This window comes from Leopardus geoffroyi, chromosome B4 (assembly GCF_018350155.1).
Source record: "Leopardus geoffroyi isolate Oge1 chromosome B4, O.geoffroyi_Oge1_pat1.0, whole genome shotgun sequence".
Taxonomy (NCBI): Eukaryota; Metazoa; Chordata; class Mammalia; order Carnivora; family Felidae; genus Leopardus; species Leopardus geoffroyi.
This window is the reverse complement of record NC_059341.1, coordinates 58,037,240-58,052,119: the sequence shown is the minus strand read 5'-3', so window position 1 is coordinate 58,052,119 and position 14,880 is coordinate 58,037,240. Positions and strand designations below refer to the sequence as shown.

The 14,880-nt window shown below is 35.6% G+C and overlaps 1 protein-coding gene across 7 annotated transcripts in view; it reads left to right on the top strand.

The window, feature by feature from the left end:
• The window catches only part of SOX5 (SRY-box transcription factor 5), a 1,013,293-nt gene that overhangs the window by 333,109 nt on the left and 665,304 nt on the right, over nt 1–14,880 (top strand). For all 7 annotated transcript variants that reach the window (XM_045466143.1, XM_045466144.1, XM_045466148.1 and 4 more), the window contains one exon: nt 9,018–9,087. The gene's annotated coding sequence lies outside the window, so the exon portion shown is untranslated. The remainder of the gene's footprint in view (nt 1–9,017; nt 9,088–14,880) is intronic.

Genomic DNA, 14,880 nt, shown 5'->3' with positions numbered 1-14,880 from the left:
CACAATCCTTCCTTCTCCCTCCCTCACTTATCTGATCTCTTTTCCTGTTAACTCTCATTCATTCACTGCATTACAGCCACTCTGAAAATACAGTCACGCTGGCATGCTATTCCCACCACCTGAAAAGTTCTTCCCCCAATATACTAGTCTTACTCCTTCACCTCCTTATTCAAATGTCTTCTTTCTCAGTTACCCAGTTGTAGAGTATCTTTTCAGATTCCTAACCACAAGCTATTTTGCCACTGAAATACTGATCACTATCCAACATATTTTGTTATATTCTGGTCTTTCTTCACTTACCAGACTATATCTTACAGTATCTTACATGAGAGATTTTTGTCTGTTGTTTTGTTTCCTGTTATTATCACGTAGCTTAGACTATCTGGTACATAGTAGGTGCTCAAAGAGTTATTGAATGAAAGAATTTAAACTCATAAAAACCTTAGGCAGTATTGCATTAAAGAAATGAAAATTTAAAAGCTGAGGGGCTAGTAGATTAGTCAAGATACACATAGCTTAGTAAAGAGAGGAGTTTTCACCTGTTCTCATGAATACATGTATTTATTCATCCACTAAGTATTAAACTCCAATTTAAATCAGGTACTTTTCTAGGTGCTAGAGGTAAAGCAATGGAGAAAATAGGTAAGGGCATGTAACAAAACTAGTTTTAGAGATGGTAAGTGCTATGCAGGAAATAAAAGGAAGAAGGGGGTACTGACAGGTGGCAGGGGGAGGACTCCAATTATTGTATATTTCCCACTGTAACCTGACTAGCTCATTTCTACACTAGTAATAATTATTTTGTTTGATATACAGTAAAACCTTGGTTTGTGAGCATAATTTGTTCTGGAAACATGCATGTAATCCGAAGCACTTGTACATCAAAGCAAATTTCCTCATAAGAAATAATGGAACCTCAGATGATTCATTCCACAACCAAAAATATTCATATAAAATGATTACAATACTGTAATATGATACAGAGTAATAAAATAGAAAATATAAAGAAAAATAACTTAACCTGCACTTACCTCTGAAAACCTTGTGGGTGGTATAAGACAGACAAGAAAGAGGAGGGTTACTGTGTAGGATGACTTTCACTATCACTAATGGAATTACTGCTATCTATTGACTCAATGGAATCTTTTTCTGCATGGGGGCCATTGTATACGCTCACACAGGTGTTGATTACAGTATGGTATTAATGAACTCTTGTCATATACTGTATTTAATGAAGTTGGCAGTAAGGCAGCAGAGGAAAAGGTCTATACCTGCAGGCAGCCTGACCTAGAATGAAGCAAAGCATTCCTAAGCTTACTCTTGTGTGGAAAAGCAAAGGACTGTCCATAGGTGCTTTGAAGTGACAAAAAATTCACTAGTGCCAGTTGTGGGCACCTTCCAACGTTCTGAAAAATCACTGATTTCTGCCAAACACCACAGCCTGAGAAGGAGCATTTGAACATGGGAGATGATCACCTACAATCCCACAGTGAGAGAGAGGAAGAAAGAGAGAGAGCCATTGGCTCAGTGGTGATCATATGACATTTGGCATCATGTACTATGTGTGTTGCAAGACACTTATCAAGTTAAAATGTATTAGCAAACACTTGAAAAGAAAATAAAGTGGGGAATTGATACATAAACAGGTATATTTTGAAGAGGTCTATGTGGCCTGTTGGAAATAAAATGGATTATGATGCGGGCTGTCTTGGGTTCAAGGATCAGCTCTGCTCCATGTTGACCATGTAACCCTGGACACTTAAGTTCACCTCCGTATTCTCATTTGTTAAGTATTAAGAATGCACACTTCATAGGTGGCTGTGAAGTAAGAAAGTGGTATAGATAAGGTATCTAATACATAATAAAAGAATAAATGGGTTTTTTTGTTTATTTTATTTATTTAATTTTTAAAGGTTATTTATTTATTTAGAGAGAGAGAGAGCGCGCACAAGCAGGGGGGCGGGGAGAGACAGAGAGAGAGAGAGAGAGAGAGAGAATATCCCAAGCAGGTTCTGCATTGCTAGTGCCAAAGCGGACATGAGGCTCAAACTTACTAACCGTGAGATCATGACCTGAGCCAAAATCGAGAGTTGGATGCTTAATTGACTGAGCCATCTACGTGCCCTGATAACAAATGGTTTTTTGAAAGACTTTTGGCTACTGCACAGGAAATGGACCTGGATACGGTACCCCAGAGGGCATCTGTGTGCTGAGGAGAAAGATCAGGTTATTATGAGGTCACTAAGTACCAACTGAGAGCCTTTATAAAAATCCTTTCTTTCCCCCATTTAAATAGCAATATACAATTTGTATGAAATTTTTGTTATTGTATTTAATAACTTTATGCTATTATAAAAGTTATTTATTTGTGAAATGTTTAGAAAATGTAGATTAACAAAAGAAGAAAGTAAGAAATTCCTGTAATTCTAAAATTAGCATTGTCACCTTTCGGCTATCAGCACAGAGCCGAACACCGGGCTCTATCTCACAAAAGGCATAACCGACTAAGCCACCCAGGTGCTCCTGGGTTGAGTCTTGAGGGAGAGTAGATAAAGAAGAATTGCATAACATGGTCAAGTTGTCCCATGTGTAGAGTTTGGGACTGGAGCAAGGAGAACATCTAAGGAACATATAATGGTCCTGTAAGAGAAGAATAAGATGTAGTGAAGGGCAATAGCTATTGAAATGGAGGGGAAAGGACAGATTTTGTAGATATTTAAGAGATGGGATGAGCATGATTCCATGGCCAATTAGATGTGGAAGGTGGGGGGGGGGGCGGGAATCTCCCTTCAGTCTTATAAGAACTTTTTAATTAAAGAGTTGTAATTTTATGTAAATCACCTCTTTAATATCTTCTGAGTTCAGATAAATTAAAAAAAATCTGAAATATAGCAAAGACTATTTCTATTTACATAGTAGATGGATATAAGTAGGCAACTGTTGTTTCGTATTTCAGCATGCAGCATCACCCATGCAAGTCCTTTCCTTTGGGAGAACTGCTTCTTCATTCTCTGCCTGTGACGATGGTACACAATAGAGTCCTATCCAATCATAGAACTTCATTCTGATTGCCATTATGAGTGATTCAAAGAAAAAGCCATGGTTTTTCCAATATGTATACACGAGTAATCTTCCCTTATGACATTTCATCTTCCCATTGAATGGTAATTAAAATACCTGTACCTTTTTGCTATGGCATGAATGATTATAATAAGAGTAAAAAGATGATATAACATTGATTATCTACAATAATAGTGGTACTCAATGGACCAGGCACTCTTGAATTTGACATGCATTAACTCACTTAATACTGTTAACACCATATAAGGCATGCATTATTATAGTTCTTCTTTAAAAGATGAGAAAGTAAAGGAACCAAGACATAAAGTAACTTTCCAGTGGTCAGGAAAAAAAAAGTGCTGGAGCTAGGATAGCCTGAGTTATCAAAATTTTCAATAGAGCAGATGTGGTATTTGTTTTTCGTTATCTTAAGGAGTGATACTTAAAAGTAAATATCTTTTCTATAACGTTCAACTTAACTTTCAATTACTCAGAATTTCCTGGGAACAAACTAAGATGATTGATCTATTTTTTACTTAATACTATTTAATTAGCTTGGTAATCAACTCTATAAATTCTATTTCCATTTGGTGATAATGGTGATGCTATGTTATGTTTATCTGGTATGGATCATCTCAATTATTTTATCACTGGAAATTCCTACTTTATAATTTTTCACCTTATTTAATTCATTTATACACATTATAATATCTATTGTACAGTTAACTTCTCAAGTACGGAATCCATGTGTGATTAATCTTCCTAGCCTTCAGAGTACGCAGAAAAAGGAGAAATTACTGTTTACTTTGGGGCTCTGGAAACACATTAGTTCAATTATCACCTTGAATATGAGAAAACTAAAGTTCAGAAAGGTCTTGCAACCTATAAGTCAAGGCCTGAACTCATACTCCATTCTGGATAATCCCAAAACACATGTTGTTTTTATCTCTGAATTCTACCTTATAACGTATACAGTATCTAATGATAAGTACTCCGGTACTTTTTGTTGAATAGATGAGTGTTGAATAGATAGATGATGGTTGTTACTTAGCAAATCTCCAACTTAAACCAAAGCAGTGTATGAATGCACTTTAGAGAAGGGAATGGAACTTATTTAAATTCCAATAGCAGAAAATATGCTTGAATAGTCAACATGTATTAAATAAAGAGATTAGCCACTATAGGTTACATAACTGGAATGGATCAAGCTGCTTAATCATAGAACTCTTTTACCATTATGAAATTGGGTAAATTTGAGACAGCCCCATAAAATAATGTAGCTCCCATTTTTTAATGAATTCATATTAGAATTAAAAGTTAAATAGATAGTATTGGGAAACTTCAATTTTATGTCACTGAAATTTAATATTTTTAAAGTATATGTTTTCTCATATACTTACCTTGTTTCATTTGGCAGCTAAAACTTTATAACAGTCATTCTTTTTTAAGTTTATTTATTTATCTTGAGATAGAGAGAAAGAAAGTAGGGGAGGGATAGAGAGACACACACACACAGAATCTTAAGCAGGCTCAGCACTGTCAGCATGGCACCTGATGAGAGGCTCGAACTCACAGAGTGTGAGATCGTGACCTGAGCTGAAATCAAGAGTCAGACAGCTGAGCCATTCAGGCACCCCTAATAGTCATTCTTAAATCGAGAATTCTAAAATCACTAAAGTATCTATGTGAATTCCAACTTTTAACAAATTGTATTCTGAACTATCACCATAGTTTGGATTAAAAACATTTTCCTTTCACTATCAGTCCTGATAAAGTGACAATTATACTTGGATTGTATTATAGTACTTGGAACTCTGTGGAAAGACTATCTCTGAAGACTAGTTTAAAAGTAGAACATCTTCCTATTATTTTATTGGTGGTATTTAAAGTTGGCATGGCTTGGCAAGTTTATGGCTTGGGTTTATAGTTTTAACTCTTAAGTTTAGTTATATGATCCATTTTGAGTTAGTTTTTTACATGGGATTGAGGTAGGGGTTCTGTTCCATTCTTTTGCGTATAGATATCCAGTTGCCCCCAACCATTTGTTGAAAAGACTATTATTATGTTCCAATACTAATTCTCAGATGTTAACTGGGTGTCCTATCATTCAATTCAATCTGACAATATCTGCAGTTAGCATCAGATCCCAGAAGTTAAAGTGTAAGGTCCCCAATGATTGCTCTTATTCAGAAAGCAACTGCAAGTACTGTCCCCAGGCAATGGGCACTTCTGCCTGCCAGAATTGGCTGCAAATTTGGGAGTTCCCACAATACTCCTTTAGCTTCGGTTATTCACTAGCATGACTCATAGAACTCAGGGAAGTGCTATACGTATTATGATTGTTTTATTATGAAGGATTCAAATGAATAACTTAGTTGAAGAGATACACAGGATGTGTCTGGAAGGGTCTTGAGCACAGGAGGTTCTGTTTTTGGGGAGTCAGGGTGTACCACCTTCCCAAACATCAGTGCTCACCAGGAAGCTCTCTGAGTCTCATTGTTTAGAACTTCCATTAAGGTTTCATTACATAGGCATGATTGATTAAATCATTGACCATGTGATTAAACTCCATGTCAAGCCCCTTTCCTCAGAGTCTGGGGTATTAGGGTTCTGAAAGTTCCAGTCCTCAAATCACATGATTGCTTTTTCCACAACCTCTCCCATCCTGAAGCTATCTAGGGGCTCTGTTATGAGGCAAGTATAGCATAACAAAGGCATGCCTATCACTTGGTGAATTCCAAAGGTTTTTGAAGCTCTGTGCCAGGAATCAGGGAACAGAAATTCAGAGAACAGTTTTATTCACAACAGACCAGATTTCTTTCCTCCAGGGTCTTGGCAAGTGTGTCAAAAACCAAATGACCATAAATGTCTGGGTTTATTTCTGTACTCTCACTTCCATGCCATCCATTGATAGGTATTTGTATCCTCATGCCAGTACCACACTGTCTTGATTACTATAGCTTTGCCTTAAGTTGTGAAGTTGAGAACGTTATATTCTCCAACTTTTTTTCTCGACATTGTTTTAGCTATACTAGATCCCTTGAGTTCCATATGAATTTTAGGATCAGCTTATCAGTTTCTATCAAAAAAAGCTAGCTGAAATTTTGATAGGGCTATGTTGAATCTATAGATTAATTTGGAGAGTATCTTCATTTTAAGGATATTAAGTTTTCTGATCCATGAATGTGGGATGTCTTTTTTAGTGGTGTTTGGTTTTTAATGTACAAGTCTTCCACTTCTGTTACTAAATTTATACTTAAGTGTTTTTGTTTTTTCCATGCTGTTGTAAATAGAACTGTTTTCTTAATTTTATTTTCAGAATGTTCATTGCTAGTATACAGAAATTTAATTGATTGATCAAATATCCTGCAACCTTCCTGAACTTCTTCATTTTTTCTAATAGGTTTTTTAGTGAATTCCTTGGGATTTTCTAAATAAAAATAATGTTATCTACAAAAAGCTGGTTTTCCTTCTTCCTTTTCTATCTGGATGTGTTTTATTTCTTTAAAAATTTTTTTAATCTTTATTCATTTTTGAGAGAGAGACAGAGTGTGAGCAGGGGAGGAGCAGAGAGAGAGGGAGACACAGAATTTGAAGCAGGCTCCAGGCTCTGAGATGTCAGCGCAGAGCCCGATGCAGGGCTCGAACTCACGAACCGTGAGATCATGACCTGAGCCGAAGTCAGACACTCAACTGACTGAACCACTCAGGGGCCCCAATGGATGTGTTTTATTTCTTGTTCTTTATTAACAAACCTGGCTGTAACCTCCAGTACAATGTTGAATACAAGTGGTATGAGTGGACATCCTTGTTTTATACCTGATCTGGGGAGAAAGCAGTCAGCCTTTTATCATTAAGTATGATAGTTGTGGGTTTCTGTAGATGCTCTTTTATTAGGTTAAAGGAAGTTCTCTTCTATTGCTAATTTGTTGAGTGTTTTTATCATGAAAAGGTGTTGGATTCTGTCAAATATCTTTCAGACCTATTGAATAATTGTATGAGTTTTTATTTTATTAGTATGGTGTGTTACATTGTTTGCTATTTAGATGTTAAACCAATTTTATATTCCGAGGGTAAATCCCATTGGGTCTTGGTGAATAATTCCTTTTCACTCTTCTATATACTTTAAAAGCATTTAGGTATGCCTGAAACCACCCATAATGGAGGCTTTTAAAAATAAAAAGTTTTGTATAAACTAATAAAAGTTATACGAGTAATCTGGCCCTAGATCACCTCCAAATCTCTGGTTACAGTATTTTACACTAATATTCTAGAAGTGTAATTCTGTCATCCTAAAAGTATAACTTTTAAGTCTTTTAAAATACTGACCACATGGGGCACCTGGAAGGCTCGGTCAGCTAAGTGTCTGACACTTGATTTTGGCTCAGGTCATGATCTCACAGTCATAAGATCAAGCTCTGCGTCAGATTCCATGCTGGTCATGGATCCTGCTTGGGATTCTCTGTCTCCCTCTCCTTCTGCCCCTCTCCAACCCTCCCCCACTCACTCATGTGTTCTCTCTCTCTCTCTCTCTCTCTCTCTCTCTCTCACACACACACACACACACACACACACACACACACACACACTGACCACATAATCTGGTTGATGATACAGGTAACTCCACCATTTTAGGGCAGAAACTTTATATAGTTTATGTTTGTACAATTTAGTAATCATATAGTAATATCACAAAAATCATTAATGTGTAAACATTTCAAAATGATGACTAAACATTCTGGGGGCCAAAGTTTGAAAAGGTAGAATAAGTGATGAACTCACCCTTACCAAATTATTTTACATACATCAGTAAATAATAAAATCATGATAAAATAGTTATATGTTTTGGATTTTTGGATTCATGACAGAATGAAATGAAACTATTTTATAGTTTCTTATAGTTTCTTATTAAGAAAATAAGCCTCCAATGGGTAAGATAAATTTCCAAAGACATTCAGCTCTTCTGTCATAGGACCAATGATTAAACCTTGGTCATTATGACACTGGAGTATGACTCTGAAAGAGTGACTGGGTATAAAAGTTTCTGTTTTTATTTTACTGTTTTTATTCTTGTTGTTTTTAATCTAGAAATTATCTAGTAAGTTTGTAAACTTTTATTCTTATACAACCTAGTGTCCTAGTATAATATAGCACTGTGCTTTGATAAGTAATGATTTACATTTAACAAATTTTAGAGCACATTAGGATGTTTTCCATAAAGTATTTCAGCTATAAATAATGTTACATTATAAATATATTTTAAGTTAACCATCAATGAATATAAAGAAAGTTAAAATTTTTTTTCTATAAAACAAGTCCCAGAATTACATATTCATATATATGTTTATATGACTGAATTAATAATATAAAGATTAAAAAAAATTTTTTTGAGAGAGAGATGATGTGTGCATGCACATGAGTGGGAGAGGGGCAGAGGAAGAGGGAGAGAGAGAATCTTAAGCAGGCTCCGTGCTGAGCACAGAGCCTGACATGGGGCTCAATCTCACAACAGGGAGTTCATGACCAGAGCCAGAATCAAGAGTCAGACACTTAACCGACTGAGCCACCCAGGTGCCCCTATCATATGAAGAATTTTAAAAGCTATTTAATTAATATAGCTCTAAAATAACTGGTTCACATTTTTACATTTCAATTGTCATTATATCTTGACTGTCACTTATAAAATTTGTTTTTTAGCTGTTCATTCATTATTCATTCATCAGCCACTAACTGCAATGTCTTGTAAGTCTGACATTTTTTGTGGCTATGAATCTGATCTAGAAAAAATTACTATGATGAAATTATTTAATATTTCTTTCAAAATTTTGTAGTAGAAAGTTTGTTTACTCTCTTTATGATGTTTGATTTGTTCACCTGAGTATTTTGGAATTACTTTGATTTCTCACTACTTTCCTTTCTTTTTTTTTTTTTTTTTTTTTTTTTTTTTTTTTTTTTAGCATTGCAAGAAATAGATAACATCAAGAAGGACATCAGGAGTAGGAGAAATTGGCCTGGGAGGCTCAGCAGGTCAGGACGCTTGCATTATCATTTGCTGTTCATTCTTTTGCCATCAATTATAGAGTTCTCAAGTCTCTTGCCACTTGTTTTTTTCTTGAATATGCTTACTTGGTATATTCTCAGTTTTGCAAATCATGACTAACACCTTTATGTAAAAAGTCTGGCATTTGGGTATTCTTTTTTTAGGATTTGAAGATTAAAAAATAATAATTAAAATAAATATTCAGGAATAGAAGGAAGTCTCTTACCTAATAAGTTATATAGATACCCTGGTTTCTCTTATTCTCATATAAACTGTTTTTAAATGAAGATTTCCTGATAACTTTTCAAAAATCAGAACTTTAAACATAAAATGTTATTAAGCAATTGTAGTAACATTAAGTTATTGTAATAACACTGGCATCATTAAAGTCAAGTTTCCTTTCTTTTCTGCTATATTCTCTGGGCTTGGGCCCACCTCTGAAAGCTCTTGACACTTTAAAGTCAATCTGTTTGCTTGCACTAATTTGAACTACTGAAAGTTGACTACCATGTGTAAAATGAAGGTTAATTAAAATACAATTTCTCTGTAAATAGAAAGATCCCAATAGTCAAAGGGTCTACTATGAAAATTGTCACCATTGTAGAATGTTTAGTGTTAATCATATTCCTCAGTAAGCTGGAGCCATGCTGCCATTTGGGGTCTCCATTGCCCTGAATGTCCCCATGAGTAACTAATGGCTTTGTGGTCATCTCCTGCTTCAGAGGAGTCTCCCAGTTGTCTTAAATAGTGATTACATCTCTCAGTACAATTGCTTAATTACTTATGGAAGCTTGGAGAGCCTTTACCTCTGTCATACCTATCACTTCCACAGCTCTCCCAGAGTTTAACTTAGCTCCTTCAAATCCAGGTCTGTTATGGAACAACTTTCCCTGAGATTTTCAGTTTTCATCACACAGAGGGACAAATGCTTCTGTCCTTCAGTCTGATCACAATTCTTCTAGTAAAAAGGCGTTTCTGGAAGGAACTAAGCTCAGAATTCTTCTGCCAGGACGATTCAGGGATTTTGTTATTTCTTAGCATTAGCATTAGGGACCGGGCAGATTATTATTGTTATGTATTGAGAGAACACTACCCTCCAGCTTAAAGGAGAGATAATTTCACGTATAACTGGATACAATAAATATGCTCAAGCTTCTGTTAGCTTAAGTAGGTAAGAGTTCTACAAAGAGATGTATTTAGAATGGTATGTCTAACTGACTGGATTTATAAGTATGCCTGCACTGATTCTTGCAGCTTTGAGGTTTCCTTTTGGGCAATACTTTCATAACGAATTTACTGTTGGTAGACCAAATTTTCAGTTGGCAAACAGTGTTCAACTAAACCTTGAAAAGAAATAAATTGAGCCAAAAGTGGTAGGTTTTCTTGGCATCCAGCTAATATATAAGTATTGACCTTAAATTGAATATAGTTGTTGAGTTTTGCATGCTTGGAAGCAAAATCAAGAAGGAGGAACAAGTATCTTATAGATCCCATAGTCTTGGGAGATAGAATCCACTCCGATTTACCTATTTTACAAACTTAAATTGCTACCTAGTGTCATATGAAATCATAACAGAAGTAAATCGGTGTTTCTTGATATGATGCAGGCCTACTGCATTATGCTGACTTGCAGGTTATGGAATACTTACAATTCTGTGCACAACTTTGTGGACACATGTGACAAGTATCATCATTTGCCATCTCCACCAATGTATAGTTTATATAAAACATAATTGATACTAATACTTGACTTTGGATTATACTGATATTTGAAAAATATCATGAACTTTATGTTTTTGTTTTCCTTTTTAACTGTTGTTTCTCTGGAGACGTTTCCTATTTGGCTGGATGAAATGGAAGGGTGATTATTCATTCATTCTTTAATTCATGCAACAGAAGTTCTCATGCTCCTGAAGCTTTTATTCTAGTGGAGGATAACATTACGTGAAGATTTTAATGTACAGTTGATCCTTGAACAACGTGGGGATTTGGAGTGCTCATCTCCCATGCAGTTGAAAATCTGTGTTTAATTTTCGATTCTCCAAAAAGTTAACTACAATTGGTCTACTATGGACCAGAAGCCTTACCAATACCATAAGCAATTGATTAACACATATTTTGTAAGTTATATGTATTTTATACTGTACAATAAAGTAAGGTAGGGAAAAGAAAATGTTATTAAGAAAATCATAAGGAAGAGAAAATACATTTACAGTCCTGTGCTATAAAAAATCCACGTATAAGTGGACCCATGCAGTCAAACGCATGTTGTTCAAGAGTCAACTGTATATGTTAATGGGGGTGAATACTAAGAAGTAAATAAAGCAGAGTAAACAGAATGATGGGAGACTATTTCAGATATGTGTGTGAGGAGGGGCGCCTGGGTGGCTTAGTTGGTTAAGCGTCCGACTTCGGCTCGGGTTATGATCTTACGGTCCGTGAGTTCGAGCCCCATGTCGGGCTCTGTGCTGACAGCTCAGAGCCTGGAGCCTGCTTCAGATTCTGTGTCTCCTTCTCTCTCTGACCCTCCCCCATTCATGCTCTGTCTCTCTCTATCTCAAAAATAAATAAACATTAAAAAAAATTAAAAGATATGTGTGTGAGGAAAGTCTTTCTGCTAAGGAGAAACTGAAGCACAAATGTAAATGGAGAGAGGGAACCATTTTGATATACACGGGTGAAGAGATACTCCTTAAACTTGCTATGTTGAAAGATTGTCGAGAAAGTCAACGTGACAGGAAAAGATTAAGTAGTGGACAAGTAAGACATGAAAATGGGAAGGATGCTGTGGAGTCTATTGTATAGTCCTGGTAGACCGTGGCAGGACCTTGCCTATCCTTCTGAGTGAGATGGGAATCATTAGAGTGATTTTAGCCAGTAAGAGGGCATCATATGGCTCATGTGTTTTACGGATCACTCAGACTTACGGGGTATGTAAAGCATTTAAAAGATTTCTCTTGACACGGAATATAAATTATGAATGAAAATAGACTTAAATTAACAATGATCAGGGCAACATTATCTGATCAGGATATTGACGGATGATTGTGTTCCAGGAGCTAATGTTAAATAGTGCAGCTCTCATTTTTCTTTTCCGTGTCCTTAATTTGCATAATTCTTTTGAATTTGAATCATGTTTTTTGGCAGTGTATAATAACTTATTGTTTTATAATAGGGACATTAATGACAATGATATGTAATATTTAAAAATGATGTGCGTCTGATTGTTCCTTTGCATACTGATTTTCCCATTTGTTTGTCATTTATAATTTCAACCAAAACTACATAGCCTTGTACGAGTCCACAACAAGTCATGAATTTTATCTTCTATTTGTAAGGGAAGATGCTTGAAATTATGTCATGGCTTTATTATAATTATCACATGATCTATTAGACTATTTATAAGGAGGAAACATGGAGTAATTAGTAGGAATTAGAGAGCATGAATTCTGGAACCAGCTCTGAAACTTACAGCTGACTTGGGGTCTTTAACATGTTTGCCTAGAAATGATCAACACTGCTTTTCCCAAAGGGAGAAGCATACTATTACTGTTATGGAAATGTAGAGTTCCTTTACATTTGTTAAGCCGGTGTGTACATACTAGGTGGTGAATAAAAGTTGGTTGAATTAAGAGTCACCTACACTAGAAGTGACGATTTTTAATACAAATGAGAAAATAAGGGAGATTATTTCATATAAATAACAACGAAAAATCTCCACATTTATTTTCATAAAAATACTTCGAGTAGATATTATTGATACTTGGAAGAGTTGTTTCTTAAATTCTCATTGCTATCATGTGAAAGAATCAAAGTGAGCATTAAAAAAATTTAATGATTGCCTTCTATTATTAGTCTTATGGCAGCAGTTTCCAAATAATTTACCATAAATTTTTTAAATTTTTAAATGAATACATTAATAAATGAATTTAAAACTATAAGCTTATATCTAAGCTTAGATTCCGTTATTGGCTATCAGAATATTCATGCAACAAATAAATGTATATATTTGAAAATTTTTATTGATTCAAAATGCTTTCCTTTTTAATCATAAGAATAAAAATCACTTTTATGATTAAATGAGAAAGAAATTATTCTCTGAATTCTGTTTCAGGGGAGAGAGCATGCCTACCTCAACTTCACATGCACACTTGACAATTATCCTTGAGCCTACGGTGGCTCAGGTTCTTTTCTGCCACAGCGAGTGCAGGAGATTTCCCTTCTCTCCCATCACACTTTTTTTTTCCTTGAAAGACTCTTCCCTGCTTTTTGATTGGAATTAATCTGTTTTGTTCTCCACTGTAACCCAAATACACCTTTCAAAGTACTTTGCTTATAGCATGTGTTAAATAAACTTAGTTTGAAGATCCAAAACCAAATATTATAATGCAAGATAAAATGTATTATAGACTAACAAGAGCTACAGTGTAACATTATTTGAGGGTTCATAGAAAAGAGAAAGCTTCATAGGCAAGCCAGTACTTGTCTTAAAGGATGCATGTGATTTTCTTAGCAGAGATATTAGACACGGAGGTAGGGGGGTGGTGGTGGGGGATTGCCTAGTATATATTTAAGGTCCTGGTCTCTGAAGTCTCTCTTTGGACTTGGGTGAGTTTGGATGTGGCACAGGGTATACAAAAGGCAATAGTGTCTATGAAGATATGTTGAGCTCTTTACAACATAAAGAGACTTTATAATTCAAACTCTCTGAAGAGGACTTTGACTCTTTGGTGATTTGACTTTTAATTCAACAGGACCTAGGAAGTTATTGAAAAGTTTTGTTTGTTTAGAAAATGTGGATGATGATTAGGTCTGTGCTTGGATTAATTAACTAATAGGATAGTAGTATGAGGTTGACTGAAAGAGGAGAGGTTACAAGGGGAAGAGAGGAAACCAATGCAATAATCAGACGAGATCCAGAAAGTCAGGACCGAGATAAAAACACTTAGGGACAGTTGTAAGCAGAAATTCAAAGATGGAATCAATAGACTTTGACTTACGAGAAAAATAAGGGATGAATTTAAACCTTGAGTAACTGAAATAAAAGCTTTGCAAGTCATGGATGTGGGAAATCAGAAAAGGCTACCCGTTTTTACTTATTTATATTTTTATTAGTGAAGAGACACCAACTGATTTGAGAATCTTTACATTTGAGTTGCCAGTGCTGATATATTCAGGAAGTATCCATGACTCTTCTGGAATGTGGCAGGAGAGTTGAACATGAAGCTACGTGAATTTAAACTTGACAGCAAAGGTGTCGTCTTTAGCAGAAGAAGGGCAATCCAGGCTGAGGAATACCCTGAAAGACTAAGAGTCTTAATGCCATGTGGAATTTTGAAGAAAATCAAATGGAAGAGTCAAAAGAAATTCTGAAATTTGAATTGTAGTTCTGCTGCTTGAGCAGCTGTGTGGTTCTGAAGTTGGCTTTGATTTGTTTATTTATTTATTTTTACTTAAAATTTTTTTAAATGCTTATTTATTTTTGAGAGAAAGAGAGACAGAGACAGTGGGAGGGACAGAGAGAGAGAGAGAGAGAGAGAGAGAGAGAGAGAGAGCATCTAAAGCAGGCTCCAGGATCTGAGCTGTCAGCACAGACCCCGATGCAGGGCTCCAACTCATAAACCATGAGATCATAACCTGACCTGAAGTCGGGTGCTCAACTTACTGAACCACCCAGGCGCCCCTATTTATTCATTTATTTATTTTTAATGTCTGCAGGAGCCCTGCCTGAGTGATCTGCAAATAGTAAGCGCTAAATGCAGGCTTTATTGGCTCATTAA